This window comes from Podarcis vaucheri, assembly GCF_965113315.1.
Source record: "Podarcis vaucheri genome assembly, chromosome: 9".
NCBI lineage: Eukaryota > Metazoa > Chordata > Lepidosauria > Squamata > Lacertidae > Podarcis > Podarcis vaucheri.
In genome coordinates this window covers 63,830,431-63,856,221 of record NC_138767.1, presented here as the reverse complement: position 1 = coordinate 63,856,221, position 25,791 = coordinate 63,830,431, and positions in this window count along the sequence as shown.

Here is a 25,791-nt window from a genome sequence, read left to right as displayed (position 1 = left end):
AGCCCTCAACAACTTAACCGGCGAAAAATATTTTTTTGAAAAAATCCGTAAGCCCCGGGGTCAGAATTTCAGCAAAAATCTGACTTTTGGCAATTCACTCAAAAATGGTGCCAACCGCTTGCAAATGCTCCCCTGAAAGCTTTGGCGATGGAAACAGAAGGCTTTTTATCACAGGACAAGAAATCATCCCTCATAAACTTAACCGGCAGAAAACATTTTTTTGAAAAAATCCGTAATCCCCGGGGTCAGAATTTCAGCAAAAATCTGACTTTTGGCAATTCACTCAAAAATGGTGACAACCGGTTGCAAATTGTCCCCTGAAAGTTTTGACAGTCGAAATAGAAGCCTTTTTATCACAGGACAAGAAATCAGCCCTCAACAACTTAACCGGCGAAAAATATTTTTTTGAAAAAATCCGTAAGCCCCGGAGTCAGAATTTCAGCAAAAATCTGACTTTTGGCAATTCACTCAAAAATGGTGCCAATCGGTTGCAAATGCACCCCTGAAAGTTTTGTCAGTCGAAACAGAAGCCTTTTTATCACAGGACAAGAAATCAGCCCTCAACAACTTAACCGGCGGAAAACATTTTTTTGAAAAAAATCCGTAAGCCCCGGGGTCAGAATTTCAGCAAAAATCTGATTTTTGGCAATTCACTCAAAAATGGTGCCAACCGGTTGCAAATTGTCCCCTGAAAGTTTTGTCAGTCGAAACAGAAGCCTTTTTATCACAGGACAAGAAATCAGCCCTCAACAACTTAACCGGCGAAAAATATTTTTTTGAAAAAAATCCGTAAGCCCCGGGGTCAGAATTTCAGCAAAAATCTGATTTTTGGCAATTCACTCAAAAATGGTGCCAACCGGTTGCAAATTGTCCCCTGAAAGTTTTGTCAGTCGAAACAGAAGCCTTTTTATCACAGGACAAGGAATCAGCCCTCAACTACTTAACCGGCGAAAAATATTTTCTTGAAAAAATCCGTAAGCCCCGGGCTCAGAATTTCAGCAAAAATCTGACTTTTGGCAATTCACTCAAAAATGGTGACAACCGGTTGCAAATTGTCCCCTGAAAGTTTTGACAGTCGAAATAGAAGCCTTTTTATCACAGGACAAGAAATCAGCCCTCAACAACTTAACCGGCGAAAAATATTTTTTTGAAAAAATCCGTAAGCCCCGGAGTCAGAATTTCAGCAAAAATCTGACTTTTGGCAATTCACTCAAAAATGGTGCCAATCGGTTGCAAATGCTCCCCTGAAAGTTTTGTCACTCGAAACAGAAGCCTTTTTATCACAGGACAAGAAATCAGCCCTCAACAACTTAACCGGCGGAAAATATTTTTTTGAAAAAATCCGTAAGCCCCGGGGTCAGAATTTCAGCAAAAATCTGACTTTTGGCAATTCACTCAAAAATGGTGCCAATCGGTTGCAAATGCTCCCCTGAAAGTTTTGTCAGTCGAAACAGAAGCCTTTTTATCACAGGACAAGAAATCAGCCCTCAACAACTTAACCGGCGGAAAATATTTTTTTGAAAAAAATCCGTAAGCCCCGGGGTCAGAATTTCAGCAAAAATCTGATTTTTGGCAATTCACTCAAAAATGGTGCCAACCGGTTGCAAATTGTCCCCTGAAAGTTTTGTCAGTCGAAACAGAAGCCTTTTTATCACAGGACAAGAAATCAGCCCTCAACAACTTAACCGGCGAAAAATATTTTTTTGAAAAAAATCCGTAAGCCCCGGGGTCAGAATTTCAGCAAAAATCTGATTTTTGGCAATTCACTCAAAAATGGTGCCAACCGGTTGCAAATTGTCCCCTGAAAGTTTTGTCAGTCGAAACAGAAGCCTTTTTATCACAGGACAAGGAATCAGCCCTCAACTACTTAACCGGCGAAAAATATTTTTTTGAAAAAATCCGTAAGCCCCGGGGTCAGAATTTCAGCAAAAATCTGACTTTTGGCAATTCACTCAAAAATGGTGCCAACCGGTTGCAAATGCTCCCCTGAAAGCTTTGGCGATGAAAACAGAAGACTTTTTATCACAGGACAAGAAATCAGCCCTCAACAACTTATCAGGCGGAAAATATTTTTTTGAAAAAATCCGTAATCCCCGGGGTCAGAATTTCAGCAAAAATCTGACTTTTGGCAATTCACTCAAAAAGGGTGCCAACCGGTTGCAAATTGTCCCCTGAAAGTTTTAACAGTCGAAATAGAAGCCTTTTTATCACAGGACAAGAAATCAGCCCTCAACAACTTAACCGGCGAAAAATATTTTTTTGAAAAAATCCGTAAGCCCCGGGGTCAGAATTTCAGCAAAAATCTGACTTTTGGCAATTCACTCAAAAATGGTGCCAACTGCTTGCAAATGCTCCCCTGAAAGCTTTGGCGATGGAAACAGAAGGCTTTTTATCACAGGACAAGAAATCATCCCTCATAAACTTAACCGGCAGAAAACATTTTTTTGAAAAAATCCGTAATCCCCGGGGTCAGAATTTCAGCAAAAATCTGACTTTTGGCAATTCACTCAAAAAGGGTGCCAACCGGTTGCAAATTGTCCCCTGAAAGTTTTGACAGTCGAAATAGAAGCCTTTTTATCACAGGACAAGAAATAAGCCCTCAACAACTTAACCGGCGAAAAATATTTTTTTGAAAAAATCCGTAAGCCCCGGAGTCAGAATTTCAGCAAAAATCTGACTTTTGGCAATTCACTCAAAAATGGTGCCAATCGGTTGCAAATGCTCCCCTGAAAGTTTTGTCACTCGAAACAGAAGCCTTTTTATCACAGGACAAGAAATCAGCCCTCAACAACTTAACCGGCGGAAAATATTTTTTTGAAAAAATCCGTAAGCCCCGGGGTCAGAATTTCAGCAAAAATCTGACTTTTGGCAATTCACTCAAAAATGGTGCCAACCGGTTGCAAATTGTCCCCTGAAAGTTTTGTCAGTCGAAACAGAAGCCTTTTTATCACAGGAGAAGAAATCAGCCCTCAACAACTTAACCGGCGGAAAATATTTTTTTGAAAAAAATCCGTAAGCCCCGGGGTCAGAATTTCAGCAAAAATCTGATTTTTGGCAATTCACTCAAAAATGGTGCCAACCGGTTGCAAATTGTCCCCTGAAAGTTTTGTCAGTCGAAACAGAAGCCTTTTTATCACAGGACAAGAAATCAGCCCTCAACAACTTAACCGGCGAAAAATATTTTTTTGAAAAAAATCCGTAAGCCCCGGGGTCAGAATTTCAGCAAAAATCTGATTTTTGGCAATTCACTCAAAAATGGTGCCAACCGGTTGCAAATTGTCCCCCGAAAGTTTTGTCAGTCGAAACAGAAGCCTTTTTATCACAGGACAAGGAATCAGCCCTCAACTACTTAACCGGCGAAAAATATTTTTTTGAAAAAATCCGTAAGCCCCGGGCTCAGAATTTCAGCAAAAATCTGACTTTTGGCAATTCACTCAAAAATGGTGACAACCGGTTGCAAATTGTCCCCTGAAAGTTTTGACAGTCGAAATAGAAGCCTTTTTATCACAGGACAAGAAATCAGCCCTCAACAACTTAACCGGCGAAAAATATTTTTTTGAAAAAATCCGTAAGCCCCGGAGTCAGAATTTCAGCAAAAATCTGACTTTTGGCAATTCACTCAAAAATGGTGCCAATCGGTTGCAAATGCTCCCCTGAAAGTTTTGTCACTCGAAACAGAAGCCTTTTTATCACAGGACAAGAAATCAGCCCTCAACAACTTAACCGGCGGAAAATATTTTTTTGAAAAAATCCGTAAGCCCCGGGGTCAGAATTTCAGCAAAAATCTGACTTTTGGCAATTCACTCAAAAATGGTGCCAACCGGTTGCAAATTGTCCCCTGAAAGTTTTGTCAGTCGAAACAGAAGCCTTTTTATCACAGGACAAGGAATCAGCCCTCAACTACTTAACCGGCGAAAAATATTTTTTTGAAAAAATCCGTAAGCCCCGGGGTCAGAATTTCAGCAAAAATCTGACTTTTGGCAATTCACTCAAAAATGGTGCCAACCGGTTGCAAATGCTCCCCTGAAAGCTTTGGCGATGAAAACAGAAGACTTTTTATCACAGGACAAGAAATCAGCCCTCAACAACTTATCAGGCGGAAAATATTTTTTTGAAAAAATCCGTAATCCCCGGGGTCAGAATTTCAGCAAAAATCTGACTTTTGGCAATTCACTCAAAAAGGGTGCCAACCGGTTGCAAATTGTCCCCTGAAAGTTTTAACAGTCGAAATAGAAGCCTTTTTATCACAGGACAAGAAATCAGCCCTCAACAACTTACCCGGCGAAAAATATTTTTTTGAAAAAATCCGTAAGCCCGGGGGTCAGAATTTCAGCAAAAATCTGACTTTTGACAATTCACTCAAAAATGGTGCCAATCGGTTGCAAATGCTCCCCTGAAAGTTTTGTCAGTCGAAACAGAAGCCTTTTTATCACAGGACAAGAAATCAGCCCTCAACAACTTAACCGGCGGAAAATATTTTTTTGAAAAAATCCGTAAGCCCCGGGGTCAGAATTTCAGCAAAAATCTGACTATTGGCAATTCACTCAAAAATGGTGCCAACCGGTTGCAAATGCTCCCCTGAAAGCTTTGGCGATGAAAACAGAAGGCTTTTTATCACAGGACAAGAAATCAGCCCTCAACAACTTAACCGGCGGAAAATATTTTTTTGAAAAAATCCGTAAGCCCCAGGGTCAGAATTTCAGCAAAAATCTGACTTTTGGCAATTCACTCAAAAATGGTGCCAATCGGTTGCAAATGCTCCCCTGAAAGTTTTGTCAGTCGAAACAGAAGCCTTTTTATCACAGGACAAGAAATCAGCCCTCAACAACTTAACCAGCGGAAAATATTTTTTTGAAAAAATCCGTAAGCCCCGGGGTCAGAATTTCAGCAAAAATCTGACTTTTGGCAATTCACTCAAAAATGGTGCCAACCGGTTGCAAATGCTCCCCTGAAAGCTTTGGCGATGAAAACAGAAGACTTTTTATCACAGGACAAGAAATCAGCCCTCAACAACTTAACCGGTGGAAAATATTTTTTTGAAAAAATCCGTAAGCCCCGGGGTCAGAATTTCAGCAAAAATCTGACTTTTGGCAATTCACTCAAAAATGGTGCCAACCGGTTGTAAATGCTCCCCTAAAAGCTTTGGCGATGAAAACAGAAGGCTTTTTATCACAGGACAAGAAATCAGCCCTCAACAACTTAACCGGCGGAAAATATTTTTTTGAAAAAATTCGTAAGCCCCGGGGTCAGAATTTCAGGAAAAATCTGACTTTTGGCAATTCACTCAAAAATGGTGCCAACCGGTTGCAAATGCTCCCCTGAAAGCTTTGGCGATGAAAACAGAAGGCTTTTTATCACAGGACAAGAAATCAGCCCTCAACAACTTATCAGGCGGAAAATATTTTTTTGAAAAAATCCGTAAGCCCCGGGGTCAGAATTTCAGCAAAAATCTGACTTTTGGCAATTCACTCAAAAATGGTGCCAACCGCTTGCAAATGCTCCCCTGAAAGCTTTGGCGATGGAAACAGAAGGCTTTTTATCACAGGACAAGAAATCATCCCTCATAAACTTAACCGGTGGAAAATCTTTTTTTGAAAAAATCCGTAAGCCCCGGGGTCAGAATTTCAGCAAAAATCTGATTTTTGGCAATTCACTCAAAAATGGTGCCAACCGGTTGCATATGCTCCCCTGAAAGCTTTGGCGATGGAAACAGAAGGCTTTTTATCACAGGACAAGAAATCATCCCTCATAAACTTAACCGGCGGAAAATCTTTTTTTGAAAAAATCCGTAAGCCCCGGGGTCAGAATTTCAGCAAAAATCTGATTTTTGGCAATTCACTCAAAAATGGTGCCAACCGGTTGCATATGCTCCCCTGAAAGTTTTGTCAGTCGAAACAGAAGCCTTTTTATCACAGGACAAGTAATCAGCCCTCAACAACTTAACCGGTGGAAAATATTTTTTTGAAAAAATCCGTAAGCCCCGGGGTCAGAATTTCAGCAAAAATCTGACTTTTGGCAATTCACTCAAAAATGGTGCCAACCGGTTGCAAATCCTCCCCTGAAAGCTTTGGCGATGAAAACAGAAGGCTTTTTATCACAGGACAAGAAATCAGCCCTCAACAACTTAACCGGCGGAAAATATTTTTTTGAAAAAATTCGTAAGCCCCGGGGTCAGAATTTCAGGAAAAATCTGACTTTTGGCAATTCACTCAAAAATGGTGCCAACCGGTTGCAAATGCTCCCCTGAAAGCTTTGGCGATGAAAACAGAAGGCTTTTTATCACAGGACAAGAAATCAGCCCTCAACAACTTATCAGGCGGAAAATATTTTTTTGAAAAAATCCGTAAGCCCCGGGGTCAGAATTTCAGCAAAAATCTGACTTTTGGCAATTCACTCAAAAATGGTGCCAACCGCTTGCAAATGCTCCCCTGAAAGCTTTGGCGATGCAAACAGAAGGCTTTTTATCACAGGACAAGAAATCATCCCTCATAAACTTAACCGGCGGAAAATCTTTTTTTGAAAAAATCCGTAAGCCCCGGGGTCAGAATTTCAGCAAAAATCTGATTTTTGGCAATTCACTCAAAAATGGTGCCAACCGGTTGCATATGCTCCCCTGAAAGTTTTGTCAGTCGAAACAGAAGCCTTTTTATCACAGGACAAGTAATCAGCCCTCAACAACTTAACCGGCGAAAAATATTTTTTTGAAAAAATCCGTAAGCCCCGGGGTCAGAATTTCAGCAAAAATCTGACTTTTGGCAATTCACTCAAAAATGGTGCCAATCTGTTGCAAATGCTCCCCTGAAGGTTTTGTCACTCGAAACAGAAGCCTTTTTTATCACAGGACAAGAAATCAGCCCTCAACAACTTAACCGGTGGAAAATATTTTTTTGAAAAAATCCGTAAGCCCCGGGGTCAGAATTTCAGCAAAAATCTGACTTTTGGCAATTCACTCAAAAATGGTGCCAACCGCTTGCAAATGCTCCCCTGAAAGCTTTGGCGATGGAAACAGAAGGCTTTTTATCACAGGACAAGAAATCATCCCTCATAAACTTAACCGGCGGAAAACATTTTTTTGAAAAAATCCGTAATCCCCGGGGTCAGAATTTCAGCAAAAATCTGACTTTTGGCAATTCACTCAAAAATGGTGCCAACCGGTTGCAAATGCTCCCCTGAAAGTTTTGACAGTCGAAACAGAAGCCTTTTTATCACAGGACAAGAAATCAGCCCTCAACAACTTAACCGGCGGAAAATATTTTTTTGAAAAAATCCGTAAGCCCCGGGGTCAAAATTTCAGCAAAAATCTGACTTTTGGCAATTCACTCAAAAATGGTGCCAACCGCTTGCAAATGCTCCCCTGAAAGCTTTGGCGATGAAAACAGAAGGCTTTTTATCACAGGACAAGAAATCAGCCCTCAACAACTTATCAGGCGGAAAATATTTTTTTGAAAAAATCCGTAAGCCCCGGGGTCAGAATTTCAGCAAAAATCTGACTTTTGGCAATTCACTCAAAAATGGTGCCAACCGCTTGCAAATGCTCCCCTGAAAGCTTTGGCGATGAAAACAGAAGGCTTTTTATCACAGGACAAGAAATCAGCCCTCAACAACTTATCAGGCGGAAAATATTTTTTTGAAAAAATCCGTAAGCCCCGGGGTCAAAATTTCAGCAAAAATCTGACTTTTGGCAATTCACTCAAAAATGGTGCCAACCGGTTGCAAATGCTCCCCTGAAAGCTTTGGCGATGAAAACAGAAGGCTTTTTATCACAGGACAAGAAATCAGCCCTCAACAACTTATCAGGCGGAAAATATTTTTTTGAAAAAATCCGTAAGCCCCGGGGTCAGAATTTCAGCAAAAATCTGACTTTTGGCAATTCACTCAAAAATGGTGCCAACCGCTTGCAAATGCTCCCCTGAAAGCTTTGGCGATGGAAACAGAAGGCTTTTTATCACAGGACAAGAAATCATCCCTCATAAACTTAACCGGCGGAAAATCTTTTTTTGAAAAAATCCGTAAGCCCCGGGGTCAGAATTTCAGCAAAAATCTGATTTTTGGCAATTCACTCAAAAATGGTGCCAACCGGTTGCATATGCTCCCCTGAAAGTTTTGTCAGTCGAAACAGAAGCCTTTTTATCACAGGACAAGTAATCAGCCCTCAACAACTTAACCGGCGAAAAATATTTTTTTGAAAAAATCCGTAAGCCCCGGGGTCAGAATTTCAGCAAAAATCTGACTTTTGGCAATTCACTCAAAAATGGTGCCAATCTGTTGCAAATGCTCCCCTGAAGGTTTTGTCACTCGAAACAGAAGCCTTTTTTATCACAGGACAAGAAATCAGCCCTCAACAACTTAACCGGTGGAAAATATTTTTTTGAAAAAATCCGTAAGCCCCGGGGTCAGAATTTCAGCAAAAATCTGACTTTTGGCAATTCACTCAAAAATGGTGCCAACCGCTTGCAAATGCTCCCCTGAAAGCTTTGGCGATGGAAACAGAAGGCTTTTTATCACAGGACAAGAAATCATCCCTCATAAACTTAACCGGCGGAAAACATTTTTTTGAAAAAATCCGTAATCCCCGGGGTCAGAATTTCAGCAAAAATCTGACTTTTGGCAATTCACTCAAAAATGGTGCCAACCGGTTGCAAATGCTCCCCTGAAAGTTTTGACAGTCGAAACAGAAGCCTTTTTATCACAGGAAAAGAAATCAGCCCTCATCAACTTAAGCGGCGGAAAATATTTTTTTGAAAAAATCCGTAAGCCCCGGGGTCAGAATTTCAGCAAAAATCTGACTTTTGGCAATTCACTCAAAAATGGTGCCAACCGCTTGCAAATGCTCCCCTGAAAGCTTTGGCGATGGAAACAGAAGGCTTTTTATCACAGGACAAGAAATCATCCCTCATAAACTTAACCGGCGGAAAATCTTTTTTTGAAAAAATCCGTAAGCCCCGGGGTCAGAATTTCAGCAAAAATCTGATTTTTGGCAATTCACTCAAAAATGGTGCCAACCGGTTGCATATGCTCCCCTGAAAGTTTTGTCAGTCGAAACAGAAGCCTTTTTATCACAGGACAAGTAATCAGCCCTCAACAACTTAACCGGCGAAAAATATTTTTTTGAAAAAATCCGTAAGCCCCGGGGTCAGAATTTCAGCAAAAATCTGACTTTTGGCAATTCACTCAAAAATGGTGCCAATCTGTTGCAAATGCTCCCCTGAAGGTTTTGTCACTCGAAACAGAAGCCTTTTTTATCACAGGACAAGAAATCAGCCCTCAACAACTTAACCGGTGGAAAATATTTTTTTGAAAAAATCCGTAAGCCCCGGGGTCAGAATTTCAGCAAAAATCTGACTTTTGGCAATTCACTCAAAAATGGTGCCAACCGCTTGCAAATGCTCCCCTGAAAGCTTTGGCGATGGAAACAGAAGGCTTTTTATCACAGGACAAGAAATCATCCCTCATAAACTTAACCGGCGGAAAACATTTTTTTGAAAAAATCCGTAATCCCCGGGGTCAGAATTTCAGCAAAAATCTGACTTTTGGCAATTCACTCAAAAATGGTGCCAACCGGTTGCAAATGCTCCCCTGAAAGTTTTGACAGTCGAAACAGAAGCCTTTTTATCACAGGACAAGAAATCAGCCCTCAACAACTTAACCGGCGGAAAATATTTTTTTGAAAAAATCCGTAAGCCCCGGGGTCAAAATTTCAGCAAAAATCTGACTTTTGGCAATTCACTCAAAAATGGTGCCAACCGCTTGCAAATGCTCCCCTGAAAGCTTTGGCGATGAAAACAGAAGGCTTTTTATCACAGGACAAGAAATCAGCCCTCAACAACTTATCAGGCGGAAAATATTTTTTTGAAAAAATCCGTAAGCCCCGGGGTCAGAATTTCAGCAAAAATCTGACTTTTGGCAATTCACTCAAAAATGGTGCCAACCGCTTGCAAATGCTCCCCTGAAAGCTTTGGCGATGAAAACAGAAGGCTTTTTATCACAGGACAAGAAATCAGCCCTCAACAACTTATCAGGCGGAAAATATTTTTTTGAAAAAATCCGTAAGCCCCGGGGTCAAAATTTCAGCAAAAATCTGACTTTTGGCAATTCACTCAAAAATGGTGCCAACCGGTTGCAAATGCTCCCCTGAAAGCTTTGGCGATGAAAACAGAAGGCTTTTTATCACAGGACAAGAAATCAGCCCTCAACAACTTATCAGGCGGAAAATATTTTTTTGAAAAAATCCGTAAGCCCCGGGGTCAGAATTTCAGCAAAAATCTGACTTTTGGCAATTCACTCAAAAATGGTGCCAACCGCTTGCAAATGCTCCCCTGAAAGCTTTGGCGATGGAAACAGAAGGCTTTTTATCACAGGACAAGAAATCATCCCTCATAAACTTAACCGGCGGAAAATCTTTTTTTGAAAAAATCCGTAAGCCCCGGGGTCAGAATTTCAGCAAAAATCTGATTTTTGGCAATTCACTCAAAAATGGTGCCAACCGGTTGCATATGCTCCCCTGAAAGTTTTGTCAGTCGAAACAGAAGCCTTTTTATCACAGGACAAGTAATCAGCCCTCAACAACTTAACCGGCGAAAAATATTTTTTTGAAAAAATCCGTAAGCCCCGGGGTCAGAATTTCAGCAAAAATCTGACTTTTGGCAATTCACTCAAAAATGGTGCCAATCTGTTGCAAATGCTCCCCTGAAGGTTTTGTCACTCGAAACAGAAGCCTTTTTTATCACAGGACAAGAAATCAGCCCTCAACAACTTAACCGGTGGAAAATATTTTTTTGAAAAAATCCGTAAGCCCCGGGGTCAGAATTTCAGCAAAAATCTGACTTTTGGCAATTCACTCAAAAATGGTGCCAATCTGTTGCAAATGCTCCCCTGAAGGTTTTGTCACTCGAAACAGAAGCCTTTTTTATCACAGGACAAGAAATCAGCCCTCAACAACTTAACCGGCGGAAAATATTTTTTTGAAAAAATCCGTAAGCCCCGGGGTCAGAATTTCAGCAAAAATCTGACTTTTGGCAATTCACTCAAAAATGGTGCCAACCGCTTGCAAATGCTCCCCTGAAAGCTTTGGCGATGGAAACAGAAGGCTTTTTATCACAGGACAAGAAATCATCCCTCATAAACTTAACCGGCGGAAAATCTTTTTTTGAAAAAATCCGTAAGCCCCGGGGTCAGAATTTCAGCAAAAATCTGATTTTTGGCAATTCACTCAAAAATGGTGCCAACCGGTTGCATATGCTCCCCTGAAAGTTTTGTCAGTCGAAACAGAAGCCTTTTTATCACAGGACAAGTAATCAGCCCTCAACAACTTAACCGGCGAAAAATATTTTTTTGAAAAAATCCGTAAGCCCCGGGGTCAGAATTTCAGCAAAAATCTGACTTTTGGCAATTCACTCAAAAATGGTGCCAATCTGTTGCAAATGCTCCCCTGAAGGTTTTGTCACTCGAAACAGAAGCCTTTTTTATCACAGGACAAGAAATCAGCCCTCAACAACTTAACCGGTGGAAAATATTTTTTTGAAAAAATCCGTAAGCCCCGGGGTCAGAATTTCAGCAAAAATCTGACTTTTGGCAATTCACTCAAAAATGGTGCCAACCGCTTGCAAATGCTCCCCTGAAAGCTTTGGCGATGGAAACAGAAGGCTTTTTATCACAGGACAAGAAATCATCCCTCATAAACTTAACCGGCGGAAAACATTTTTTTGAAAAAATCCGTAATCCCCGGGGTCAGAATTTCAGCAAAAATCTGACTTTTGGCAATTCACTCAAAAATGGTGCCAACCGGTTGCAAATGCTCCCCTGAAAGTTTTGACAGTCGAAACAGAAGCCTTTTTATCACAGGACAAGAAATCAGCCCTCAACAACTTAACCGGCGGAAAATATTTTTTTGAAAAAATCCGTAAGCCCCGGGGTCAGAATTTCAGCAAAAATCTGACTTTTGGCAATTCACTCAAAAATGGTGCCAACCGCTTGCAAATGCTCCCCTGAAAGCTTTGGCGATGGAAACAGAAGGCTTTTTATCACAGGACAAGAAATCATCCCTCATAAACTTAACCGGCGGAAAATCTTTTTTTGAAAAAATCCGTAAGCCCCGGGGTCAGAATTTCAGCAAAAATCTGATTTTTGGCAATTCACTCAAAAATGGTGCCAACCGGTTGCATATGCTCCCCTGAAAGTTTTGTCAGTCGAAACAGAAGCCTTTTTATCACAGGACAAGTAATCAGCCCTCAACAACTTAACCGGCGAAAAATATTTTTTTGAAAAAATCCGTAAGCCCCGGGGTCAGAATTTCAGCAAAAATCTGACTTTTGGCAATTCACTCAAAAATGGTGCCAATCTGTTGCAAATGCTCCCCTGAAGGTTTTGTCACTCGAAACAGAAGCCTTTTTTATCACAGGACAAGAAATCAGCCCTCAACAACTTAACCGGTGGAAAATATTTTTTTGAAAAAATCCGTAAGCCCCGGGATCAGAATTTCAGCAAAAATCTGACTTTTGGCAATTCACTCAAAAATGGTGCCAACCGCTTGCAAATGCTCCCCTGAAAGCTTTGGCGATGGAAACAGAAGGCTTTTTATCACAGGACAAGAAATCATCCCTCATAAACTTAACCGGCGGAAAACATTTTTTTGAAAAAATCCGTAATCCCCGGGGTCAGAATTTCAGCAAAAATCTGACTTTTGGCAATTCACTCAAAAATGGTGCCAACCGGTTGCAAATGCTCCCCTGAAAGTTTTGACAGTCGAAACAGAAGCCTTTTTATCACAGGACAAGAAATCAGCCCTCAACAACTTAACCGGCGGAAAATATTTTTTTGAAAAAATCCGTAAGCCCCGGGGTCAAAATTTCAGCAAAAATCTGACTTTTGGCAATTCACTCAAAAATGGTGCCAACCGCTTGCAAATGCTCCCCTGAAAGCTTTGGCGATGAAAACAGAAGGCTTTTTATCACAGGACAAGAAATCAGCCCTCAACAACTTATCAGGCGGAAAATATTTTTTTGAAAAAATCCGTAAGCCCCGGGGTCAGAATTTCAGCAAAAATCTGACTTTTGGCAATTCACTCAAAAATGGTGCCAACCGCTTGCAAATGCTCCCCTGAAAGCTTTGGCGATGGAAACAGAAGGCTTTTTATCACAGGACAAGAAATCAGCCCTCATAAACTTAACCGGCGGAAAATCTTTTTTTGAAAAAATCCGTAAGCCCCGGAGTCAGAATTTCAGCAAAAATCTGACTTTTGGCAATTCACTCAAAAATGGTGCCAACCGCTTGCAAATGCTCCCCTGAAAGTTTTGACAGTCGAAACAGAAGCCTTTTTTATCACAGGACAAGAAATCAGCCCTCAACAACTTAACCGGTGGAAAATATTTTTTTGAAAAAATCCGTAAGCCCCGGGGTCAGAATTTCAGCAAAAATCTGACTTTTGGCAATTCACTCAAAAATGGTGCCAACCGCTTGCAAATGGTCCCCTGAAAGTTTTGACAGTCGAAACAGAAGGCTTTTTATCACAGGACAAGAAATCAGCCCTCAACAACTTAACCGGTGGAAAATATTTTTTTGAAAAAATCCGTGAGCCCCAGGGTCAGAATTTCAGCAAAAATCTGACTTTTGGCAATTCACTCAAAAATGGTGCCAACCGGTTGCAAATGCTCCCCTGAAAGCTTTGGCGATGAAAACAGAAGGCTTTTTATCACAGGACAAGAAATCAGCCCTCAACAACTTATCAGGCGGAAAATATTTTTTTGAAAAAATCCGTAAGCCCCGGGGTCAGAATTTCAGCAAAAATCTGATTTTTGGCAATTCACTCAAAAATGGTGCCAACCGCTTGCAAATGGTCCCCTGAAAGTTTTGACAGTCGAAACAGAAGCCTTTTTATCACAGGACAAGAAATCAGCCCTCAACAACTTAACCGGCGGAAAATATTTTTTTAAAAAAATCCGTAAGCCCCGGGGTCAGAATTTCAGCAAAAATCTGACTTTTGGCAATTCACTCAAAAATGGTGCCAACCGGTTGCAAATGCTCCCCTGAAAGTTTTGACAGTCGAAACAGAAGCCTTTTTTATCACAGGACAAGAAATCAGCCCTCAACAACTTAAGCGGCGGACAAGATTTTTTTGAAAAAATCCGTAAGCCCCGGGGTCAGAATTTCAGCAAAAATCTGACTTTTAGCAATTCACTCAAAAATGGTGCCAACCTGTTGCAAATGCTCCCCTGAAAGTTTTGACAGTCGAAACAGAAGCCTTTTTTATCACAGGACAAGAAATCAGCCCACAACAACTTAACCGGTGGAAAATATTTTTTTGCAAAAATCCGTAAGCCCCGGGGTCAGAATTTCAGCAAAAATCTGACTTTTAGCAATTCACTCAAAAATGGTGCCAACCTGTTGCAAATGCTCCCCTGAAAGTTTTGACAGTCGAAACAGAAGCCTTTTTTATCACAGGACAAGAAATCAGCCCACAACAACTTAACCGGTGGAAAATATTTTTTTGCAAAAATCCGTAAGCCCCGGGGTCAGAATTTCAGCAAAAATCTGACTTTTGGCAATTCACTCAAAAATGGTGCCAACCGCTTGCAAATGCTCCCCTGAAAGCTTTGGCGATGGAAACAGAAGGCTTTTTATCACAGGACAAGAAATCATCCCTCATAAACTTAACCGGCGGAAAATCTTTTTTTGAAAAAATCCGTAAGCCCCGGGGTCAGAATTTCAGCAAAAATCTGATTTTTGGCAATTCACTCAAAAATGGTGCCAACCGGTTGCATATGCTCCCCTGAAAGTTTTGTCAGTCGAAACAGAAGCCTTTTTATCACAGGACAAGTAATCAGCCCTCAACAACTTAACCGGCGGAAAATATTTTTTTGAAAAAATCCCAAAGCCCCGGGGTCAGAATTTCAGCAAAAATCTGACTTTTAGCAATTCACTCAAAAATTGTGCCAACCGGTTGCAAATGCTCCCCTGAAAGTTTTGACAGTCGAAACAGAAGCCTTTTTTATCACAGGACAAGAAATCATCCCTCATAAACCTAACCGGCGGAAAATCTTTTTTTGAAAAAATCCGTAAGCCCCGGGGTCAGAATTTCAGCAAAAATCTGATTTTTGGCAATTCACTCAAAAATGGTGCCAACCGGTTGCAAATGCTCCCCTGAAAGTTTTGACAGTCGAAACAGAAGCCTTTTTAACACAGGACAAGAAATCAGCCCTCAACAACTTAACCGGCAGAAAATATTTTTTTGAAAAAATCCCTAAGCCCCGGGGTCAGAATTTCAGCAAAAATCTGACTTTTAGCAATTCACTCAAAAATTGTGCCAACCGGTTGCAAATGCTCCCCTGAAAGTTTTGACAGTCGAAACAGAAGCCTTTTTTATCACAGGACAAGAAATCAGCCCTCAACAACTTAACCGGCGGAAAATATTTTTTTGAAAAAATCCGTAAGCCCCGGGGTCAGAATTTCAGCAAAAATCTGACTTTTGGCAATTCACTCAAAAATGGTGCCAACCGCTTGCAAATGCTCCCCTGAAAGTTTTGACAGTCGAAACAGAAGGCTTTTTATCACAGGACAAGAAATCATCCCTCAACAACTTAAGCGGCCGAAAATATTTTTTTGAAAAAATCCGTGAGCCCCAGGGTCAGAATTTCAGCAAAAATCTGACTTTTGGCAATTCACTAAAAAATGGTGCCAACCGGTTTCAAATGCTCCCCTGAAAGCTTTGGCGGTGAAAACAGAAGGCTTTTTATCACAGGACAAGAAATCAGCCCTCAACAACTTATCAGGCGGAAAATATTTTTTTGAAAAAATCCGAAAGCCCCGGGGTCAGAATTTCAGCAAAAATCTGACTTTTGGCAATTCACTCAAAAATGGTGCCAACCACTTGCAAATGCTCCCCTGAAAGTTCTGACAGTCGAAACAGAAGCCTTTTTTATCACAGGACAAGAAATCAGCCCTCAACAACTTATCAGGCGGAAAATATTTTTTTGAAAAAATCCGTAAGCCCCGGGGTCAGAATTTCAGCAAAAATCTGATTTTTGGCTATTCAATCAAACATGGTGCCAACCGGTTGCAAATGCTCCCCTAAAAGTTTTGACAGTCGAAACAGAAGCCTTTTTTATCACAGGACAAGAAATCAGCCCACAACAACTTAACCGGTGGAAAATATTTTTTTGAAAAAATCCGTAAGCCCCGGGGTCAGAATTTCAGCAAAAATCTGACTTTTGGCAATTCACTCCAAAATGGTGCCAACCGCTTGCAAATGCTCCCCGGAAGGCTTTGGCGATGGAAACAGAAGGCTTTTTATGACAGGACAAGAAATCATCCCTCATAAACTTAACCGGCGGAATTTTTTTTTTGAAAAAATCCGTAAGCCCCGGGGTCAGAATTTCAGCAAAAATCTGATTTTTGGCAATTCACTCAAAAATGGTGCCAACCGGTTGCAAATTGTCCCCTGAAAGTTTTGTCAGTCGAAACAGAAGCCGTTTTATCACAGGACAACAAATCAGCCCTCAACAACTTAACCGGTGAAAAATATTTTTTTGAAAAAATCCGTAAGCCCCGGGGTCAGAATTTCAGCAAAAATCTGATTTTTGGCAATTCACACAAAAATGGTGCCAACCGGTTGCAAATGCTCCCCTGAAAGTTTTGTCAGCCGAAACAGAAGCCTTTTTATCACAGGACAAGAAATCAGCCCTCAACAACTTAACCGGCGGAAAATATTTTTTTGAAAAAATCCGTAAGCCCCGGGGTCAGAATTTCAGCAAAAATCTGACTTTTGGCAATTCACTCAAAAATGGTGCCAACCGGTTGCAAATGCTCCCCTGAAAGCTTTGGCAATGAAAACAGAAGACTTTTTATCACAGGACAAGAAATCAGCCCTCAACAACTTAACCGGCGGAAAATATTTTTTTGAAAAAATCCGTAAGCCCCGGGGTCAGAATTTCAGCAAAAATCTGACTTTTGGCAATTCACTCAAAAATTGTGCCAACCGGTTGCAAATGCTCCCCTGAAAGTTTTGACAGTCGAAACAGAAGCCTTTTTATCACAGGACAAGAAATCAGCCCTCAACAACTTATCAGGCGGAAAATATTTTTTTGAAAAGATCCGTAAGCCCCGGGGTCAGAATTTCAGCAAAAATCTGACTTTTGGCAATTCACTCAAAAATGGTGCCAACCGGTTGCAAATGCTCCCCTGAAAGTTTTGACAGTCGAAACAGAAGCCTTTTTATCACAGGACAAGAAATCAGCCCTCAACAACTTAACCGGCGGAAAATATTTTTTTGAAAAAATCTGTAAGCCCCGGGGTTAGAATTTCTGCAAAAATCTGACTTTTGGCAATTCACTCAAAAATGGTGCCAACCGGTTGCAAATGCTCCCCTGAAAGTTTTGACAGTCAAAACAGAAGCCTTTTTATCACAGGACAAGAAATCAGCCCTCAACAACTTATCAGGCGGAAAATATTTTTTTGAAAAAATCCGTAAGCCCCGGGGTCAGAATTTCAGCAAAAATCTGACTTTTGGCAATTCACTCAAAAATGGTGCCAACGGGTGGCAAATGCTCCCCTGAAAGCTTTGGCGATGAAAACAGAAGACTTTTTATCACAGGACAAGAAATCAGCCCTCAACAACTTATCAGGCGGAAAATATTTTTTTGAAAAAATCCGTAAGCCCCGGGGTCAGAATTTCAGCAAAAATCTGATTTTTGGCAATTCACTCAAAAATGGTGCCAACCGGTTGCAAATGCTCCCCTGAAAGTTTTGACAGTCGAAACAGAAGCCTTTTTATCACAGGACAAGAAATCAGCCCTCAACAACTTAACCGGCGGAAAATATTTTTTTGAAAAAATCCGTAAGCCCCGGGGTCAGAATTTCAGCAAAAATTTGACTTTTAGCAATTCACTCAAAAATTGTGCCAACCGGTTGCAAATGCTCCCCTGAAAGTTTTGACAGTCGAAACAGAAGCCTTTTTTATCACAGGACAAGAAATCAGCCCTCAACAACTTAACCGGTGGAAAATATTTTTTTGAAAAAATCCGTAAGCCCCGGGGTCAGAATTTCAGCAAAAATCTGACTTTTGGCAATTCATTCAAAAATGGTGCCAACCGCTTGCAAATGCTCCCCTGAAAGCTTTGGCGATGGAAACAGAAGGCTTTTTATGACAGGACAAGAAATCATCCCTCATAAACTTAACCGGCGGAAATTTTTTTTTGAAAAAATCCGTAAGCCCCGGGGTCAGAATTTCAGCAAAAATCTGATTTTTGGCAATTCACTCAAAAATGGTGCCAACCGGTTGCAAATTGTCCCCTTAAAGTATTGTCAGTCGAAACAGAAGCCGTTTTATCACAGGACAAGAAATCAGCCCTCAACAACTTAACCGGCGAAAATTTTTTTTTGAAAAAATCCGTAAGCCCCGGGGTCAGAATTTCAGCAAAAATCTGACTTTTGGCAATTCACTAAAAAATGCTGCCAATCGGTTGCAAATGCTCCCCTGAAAGTTTTGACAGTCAAAACAGAAGCCTTTTTATCACAGGACAAGAAATCAGCCCTCAACAACTTAACCGGCGGAAAATATTTTTTTGAAAAAATCCGTAAGCCCCGGGGTCAGAATTTCAGCAGAAATCTGACTTTTGGCAATTCACTCAAAAATTGTGCCAACCGGTTGCAAATGCTCCCCTGAAAGCTTTGGCGATGAAAACTGAAGGCTTTTTATCACAGGACAAGAAATCAGCCCTCAACAACTTATCAGGCGGAAAATATTTTTTTGAAAAAATCCGTAAGCCCCGGGGTCAGAATTTCAGCAAAAATCTGATTTTTGGCAATTCACTCAAAAATGGTGCCAACCGGTTGCAAATGCTCCCCTGAAAGTTTTGACATTCGAAACAGAAGCCTTTTTATCACAGGACAAGAAATCAGCCCTCAACAACTTAACCGGCGGAAAATATTTTTTTGAAAAAATCCCTAAGCCCCGGGGTCAGAATTTCAGCAAAAATCTGACTTTTAGCAATTCACTCAAAAATGGTGCCAACCGGTTGCAAATGCTCCCCTGAAAGTTTTGACAGTCGAAACAGAAGCCTTTTTTATCACAGGACAAGAAATCAGCCCTCAACAACTTAACCGGTGGAAAATATTTTTTTGAAAAAATCCGTAAGCCCCGGGGTCAGAATTTCAGCAAAAATCTGACTTTTGGCAATTCACTCAAAAATGGTGCCAACCGCTTGCAAATTGTCCCCTGAAAGCTTTGGCGATGGAAACAGAAGGCTTTTTATCATAGGACAAGAAATCATCCCTCATAAACTTAACCGGCGGAAAACATTTTTTTGAAAAAATCCGTAAGCCCTGGGGTCAGAATTTCTGCAAAAATCTGACTTTTGGCAATTCACTCAAAAATGGTGCCAACCGGTTGCAAATGCTCCCCTGAAAGCTTTGGCGATGAAAACAGAAGACTTTTTATCACAGGACAAGAAATCAGCCCTCAACAACTTATCAGGCGGAAAATATTTTTTTGAAAAAATCCCTAAGCCCCGGGGTCAGAATTTCAGCAAAAATCTGACTTTGGGCAATTCACTCAAAAATGGTGCCAACCGGTTGCAAATGCTCCCCTGAAAGTTTTGACAGTCGAAACAGAAGCCTTTTTTATCACAGGACAAGAAATCATCCCTCATAAACTTAACCGGCGGAAAACATTTTTTTGAAAAAATCCGTAATCCCCGGGGTCAGAATTTCAGCAAAAATCTGACTTTTGGTAATTCACTCAAAAATGGTGCCAACCGGTTGCAAATTGTCCCCTGGAAGTTTTGTCAGTCGAAACAGAAGCCGTTTTATCACAGGACAAGAAATCAGCCCTCAACAACTTAACCGGCGAAAAATATTTTTTTGAAAAAACCCGTAAGCCCCGGGGTCAGAATTTCAGCAAAAATCTGACTTTTGGCAATTCACTCAAAAATGGTGCCAATCGGTTGCAAATGCTCCCCTGAAAGTTTTGACAGTCAAAACAGAAGCCTTTTTATCACAGGACAAGAAATCAGCCCTCAACAACTTAACCGGCAGAAAATATTTTTTTGAAAAAATCCGTAAGCCCCGGGGTCAGAATTTCAGCAAAAATCTGACTTTTGGCAATTCACTCAAAAATTGTGCCAACCGGTTGCAAATGCTCCCCTGAAAGCTTTGGCGATGAAAACTGAAGGCTTTTTATCACAGGACAAGAAATCAGCCCTCAACAACTTATCAGGCGGAAAATATTTTTTTGAAAAAATCCGTAAGCCCCGGGGTCAGAATTTCAGCAAAAATCTGATTTTTGGCAATTCACTCAAAAATGGTGCCAACCGGTTGCAAATGCTCCCCTGAAAGTTTTGACATTCGAAACAGAAGCCTTTTTATCACAGGACAAGAAATCAGCCCTCAACAACTTAACCGGCGGAAAATATTTTTTTGAAAAAATCCCTAAGCCCCGGGGTCAGAATTTCAGCAAAAATCTGACTTTTAGCAATTCACTCAAAAATGGTGCCAACCGGTTGCAAATGCTCCCCTGAAAGTTTTGACAGTCGAAACAGAAGCCTTTTTTATCACAGGACAAGAAATCAGCCCTCAACAACTTAACCGGTGGAAAATATTTTTTTGAAAAAATCCGTAAGCCCCGGGGTCAGAATTTCAGCAAAAATCTGACTTTTGGCAATTCACTCAAAAATGGTGCCAACCGCTTGCAAATTGTCCCCTGAAAGCTTTGGCGATGGAAACAGAAGGCTTTTTATCATAGGACAAGAAATCATCCCTCATAAACTTAACCGGAGGAAAACATTTTTTTGAAAAAATCCGTAAGCCCTGGGGTCAGAATTTCTGCAAAAATCTGACTTTTGGCAATTCACTCAAAAATGGTGCCAACCGGTTGCAAATGCTCCCCTGAAAGCTTTGGCGATGAAAACAGAAGGCTTTTTATCACAGGACAAGAAATCAGCCCTCAACAACTTATCAGGCGGAAAATATTTTTTTGAAAAAATCCCTAAGCCCCGGGGTCAGAATTTCAGCAAAAATCTGACTTTGGGCAATTCACTCAAAAATGGTGCCAACCGGTTGCAAATGCTCCCCTGAAAGTTTTGACAGTCGAAACAGAAGCCTTTTTTATCACAGGACAAGAAATCATCCCTCATAAACTTAACCGGCGGAAAACATTTTTTTGAAAAAATCCGTAATCCCCGGGGTCAGAATTTCAGCAAAAATCTGACTTTTGGTAATTCACTCAAAAATGGTGCCAACCGGTTGCAAATTGTCCCCTGAAAGTTTTGTCAGTCGAAACAGAAGCCGTTTTATCACAGGACAAGAAATCAGCCCTCAACAACTTAACCGGCGAAAAATATTTTTTTGAAAAAACCCGTAAGCCCCGGGGTCAGAATTTCAGCAAAAATCTGACTTTTGGCAATTCACTCAAAAATGGTGCCAATCGGTTGCAAATGCTCCCCTGAAAGTTTTGACAGTCAAAACAGAAGCCTTTTTATCACAGGACAAGAAATCAGCCCTCAACAACTTAACCGGCAGAAAATATTTTTTTGAAAAAATCCGTAAGCCCCGGGGTCAGAATTTCAGCAAAAATCTTACTTTTGGCAATTCACTCAAAAATTGTGCCAACCGGTTGCAAATGCTCCCCTGAAAGCTTTGGCGATGAAAACTGAAGGCTTTTTATCACAGGACAAGAAATCAGCCCTCAACAACTTATCAGGCGGAAAATATTTTTTTGAAAAAATCCGTAAGCCCCGGGGTCAGAATTTCAGCAAAAATCTGATTTTTGGCAATTCACTCAAAAATGGTGCCAACCGGTTGCAAATGCTCCCCTGAAAGTTTTGACATTCGAAACAGAAGCCTTTTTATCACAGGACAAGAAATCAGCCCTCAACAACTTAACCGGCGGAAAATATTTTTTTGAAAAAATCCCTAAGCCCCGGGGTCAGAATTTCAGCAAAAATCTGACTTTTAGCAATTCACTCAAAAATGGTGCCAACCGGTTGCAAATGCTCCCCTGAAAGTTTTGACAGTCGAAACAGAAGCCTTTTTTATCACAGGACAAGAAATCAGCCCTCAACAACTTAACCGGTGGAAAATATTTTTTTGAAAAAATCCGTAAGCCCCGGGGTCAGAATTTCAGCAAAAATCTGACTTTTGGCAATTCACTCAAAAATGGTGCCAACCGCTTGCAAATTGTCCCCTGAAAGCTTTGGCGATGGAAACAGAAGGCTTTTTATCATAGGACAAGAAATCATCCCTCATAAACTTAACCGGAGGAAAACATTTTTTTGAAAAAATCCGTAAGCCCTGGGGTCAGAATTTCTGCAAAAATCTGACTTTTGGCAATTCACTCAAAAATGGTGCCAACCGGTTGCAAATGCTCCCCTGAAAGCTTTGGCGATGAAAACAGAAGGCTTTTTATCACAGGACAAGAAATCAGCCCTCAACAACTTATCAGGCGGAAAATATTTTTTTGAAAAAATCCCTAAGCCCCGGGGTCAGAATTTCAGCAAAAATCTGACTTTGGGCAATTCACTCAAAAATGGTGCCAACCGGTTGCAAATGCTCCCCTGAAAGTTTTGACAGTCGAAACAGAAGCCTTTTTTATCACAGGACAAGAAATCATCCCTCATAAACTTAACCGGCGGAAAACATTTTTTTGAAAAAATCCGTAATCCCCGGGGTCAGAATTTCAGCAAAAATCTGACTTTTGGTAATTCACTCAAAAATGGTGCCAACCGGTTGCAAATTGTCCCCTGAAAGTTTTGTCAGTCGAAACAGAAGCCGTTTTATCACAGGACAAGAAATCAGCCCTCAACAACTTAACCGGCGAAAAATATTTTTTTGAAAAAACCCGTAAGCCCCGGGGTCAGAATTTCAGCAAAAATCTGACTTTTGGCAATTCACTCAAAAATGGTGCCAATCGGTTGCAAATGCTCCCCTGAAAGTTTTGACAGTCAAAACAGAAGCCTTTTTATCACAGGACAAGAAATCAGCCCTCAACAACTTAACCGGCAGAAAATATTTTTTTGAAAAAATCCGTAAGCCCCGGGGTCAGAATTTCAGCAAAAATCTGACTTTTGGCAATTCACTAAAAAATGCTGCCAATCGGTTGCAAATGCTCCCCTGAAAGTTTTGACAGTCAAAACAGAAGCCTTTTTATCACAGGACAAGAAATCAGCCCTCAACAACTTAACCGGCGGAAAATATTTTTTTGAAAAAATCCGTAAGCCCCGGGGTCAGAATTTCAGCAGAAATCTGACTTTTGGCAATTCACTCAAAAATTGTGCCAACCGGTTGCAAATGCTCCCCTGAAAGCTTTGGCGATGAAAACTGAAGGCTTTTTATCACAGGACAAGAAATCAGCCCTCAACAACTTATCAGGCGGAAAATATTTTTTTGAAAAAATCCGTAAGCCCCGGGGTCAGAATTTCAGCAAAAATCTGATTTTTGGCAATTCACTCAAAAATGGTGCCAACCGGTTGCAAATGCTCCCCTGAAAGTTTTGACATTCGAAACAGAAGCCTTTTTATCACAGGACAAGAAATCAGCCCTCAACAACTTAACCGGCGGAAAATATTTTTTTGAAAAAATCCCTAAGCCCCGGGGTCAGAATTTCAGCAAAAATCTGACTTTTAGCAATTCACTCAAAAATGGTGCCAACCGGTTGCAAATGCTCCCCTGAAAGTTTTGACAGTCGAAACAGAAGCCTTTTTTATCACAGGACAAGAAATCAGCCCTCAACAACTTAACCGGTGGAAAATATTTTTTTGAAAAAATCCGTAAGCCCCGGGGTCAGAATTTCAGCAAAAATCTGACTTTTGGCAATTCACTCAAAAATGGTGCCAACCGCTTGCAAATTGTCCCCTGAAAGCTTTGGCGATGGAAACAGAAGGCTTTTTTATCATAGGACAAGAAATCATCCCTCATAAACTTAACCGGAGGAAAACATTTTTTTGAAAAAATCCGTAAGCCCTGGGGTCAGAATTTCTGCAAAAATCTGACTTTTGGCAATTCACTCAAAAATGGTGCCAACCGGTTGCAAATGCTCCCCTGAAAGCTTTGGCGATGAAAACAGAAGACTTTTTATCACAGGACAAGAAATCAGCCCTCAACAACTTATCAGGCGGAAAATATTTTTTTGAAAAAATCCCTAAGCCCCGGGGTCAGAATTTCAGCAAAAATCTGACTTTTGGCAATTCACTCAAAAATGGTGCCAACCGGTTGCAAATGCTCCCCTGAAAGTTTTGACAGTCGAAACAGAAGCCTTTTTATCACAGGACAAGAAATCAGCCCTCAACAACTTAACCGGCGGAAAATATTTTTTTGAAAAAATCCCTAAGCCCCGGGGTCAGAATTTCAGCAAAAATCTGACTTTTAGCAATTCACTCAAAAATTGTGCCAACCGGTTGCAAATGCTCCCCTGAAAGTTTTGACAGTCGAAACAGAAGCCTTTTTTATCACAGGACAAGAAATCATCCCTCATAAACTTAACCGGCGGAAAACATTTTTTTGAAAAAATCCCTAAGCCCCGGGGTCAGAATTTCAGCAAAAATCTGACTTTTGGTAATTCACTCAAAAATGGTGCCAACCGGTTGCAAATTGTCCCCTGAAAGTTTTGTCAGTCGAAACAGAAGCCGTATTATCACAGGACAAGAAATCAGCCCTCAACAACTTAACCGGCGAAAAATATTTTTTTGAAAAAACCCGTAAGCCCCGGGGTCAGAATTTCAGCAAAAATCTGACTTTTGGCAATTCACTCAAAAATGGTGCCAATCGGTTGCAAATGCTCCCCTGAAAGTTTTGACAGTCAAAACAGAAGCCTTTTTATCACAGGACAAGAAATCAGCCCTCAACAACTTAACCGGCAGAAAATATTTTTTTGAAAAAATCCGTAAGCCCCGGGGTCAGAATTTCAGCAAAAATCTGACTTTTGGCAATTCACTCAAAAATTGTGCCAACCGGTTGCAAATGCTCCCCTGAAAGCTTTGGCGATGAAAACTGAAGGCTTTTTATCACAGGACAAGAAATCAGCCCTCAACAACTTATCAGGCGGAAAATATGTTTTTGAAAAAATCCGTAAGCCCCGGGGTCAGAATTTCAGCAAAAATCTGATATTTGGCAATTCACTCAAAAATGGTGCCAACCGCTTGCAAATTGTCCCCTGAAAGCTTTGGCGATGGAAACAGAAGGCTTTTTATCATAGGACAAGAAATCATCCCTCATAAACTTAACCGGCGGAAAACATTTTTTTGAAAAAATCCGTAAGCCCCGGGGTCAGAATTTCTGCAAAAATCTGACTTTTGGCAATTCACTCAAAAATGTTGCCAACCGGTTGCAAATGCTCCCCTGAAAGCTTTGGCGATGAAAACAGAAGACTTTTTATCACAGGACAAGAAATCAGCCCTCAACAACTTAACCGGCGGAAAATATTTTTTTGAAAATATCCGTAAGCCCCGGGGTCAGAATTTCAGCAAAAATCTGATTTTTGGCAATTCACTCAAAAATGGTGCCAACCGGTTGCAAATTGTCCCCTGAAAGCTTTGGCGATGGAAACAGAAGGCTTTTTATCATAGGACAAGAAATCATCCCTCATAAACTTAACCGGCGGAAAACATTTTTTTGAAAAAATCCGTAAGACCTGGGGTCAGAATTTCTGCAAAAATCTGACTTTTGGCAATTCACTCAAAAATGGTGCCAACCGGTTGCAAATGCTCCCCTGAAAGTTTTGACAGTCGAAACAGAAGCCTTTTTATCACAGGACAAGAAATCAGCCCTCAACAACTTAACCGGCGGAAAATATTTTTTTGAAAAAATCCC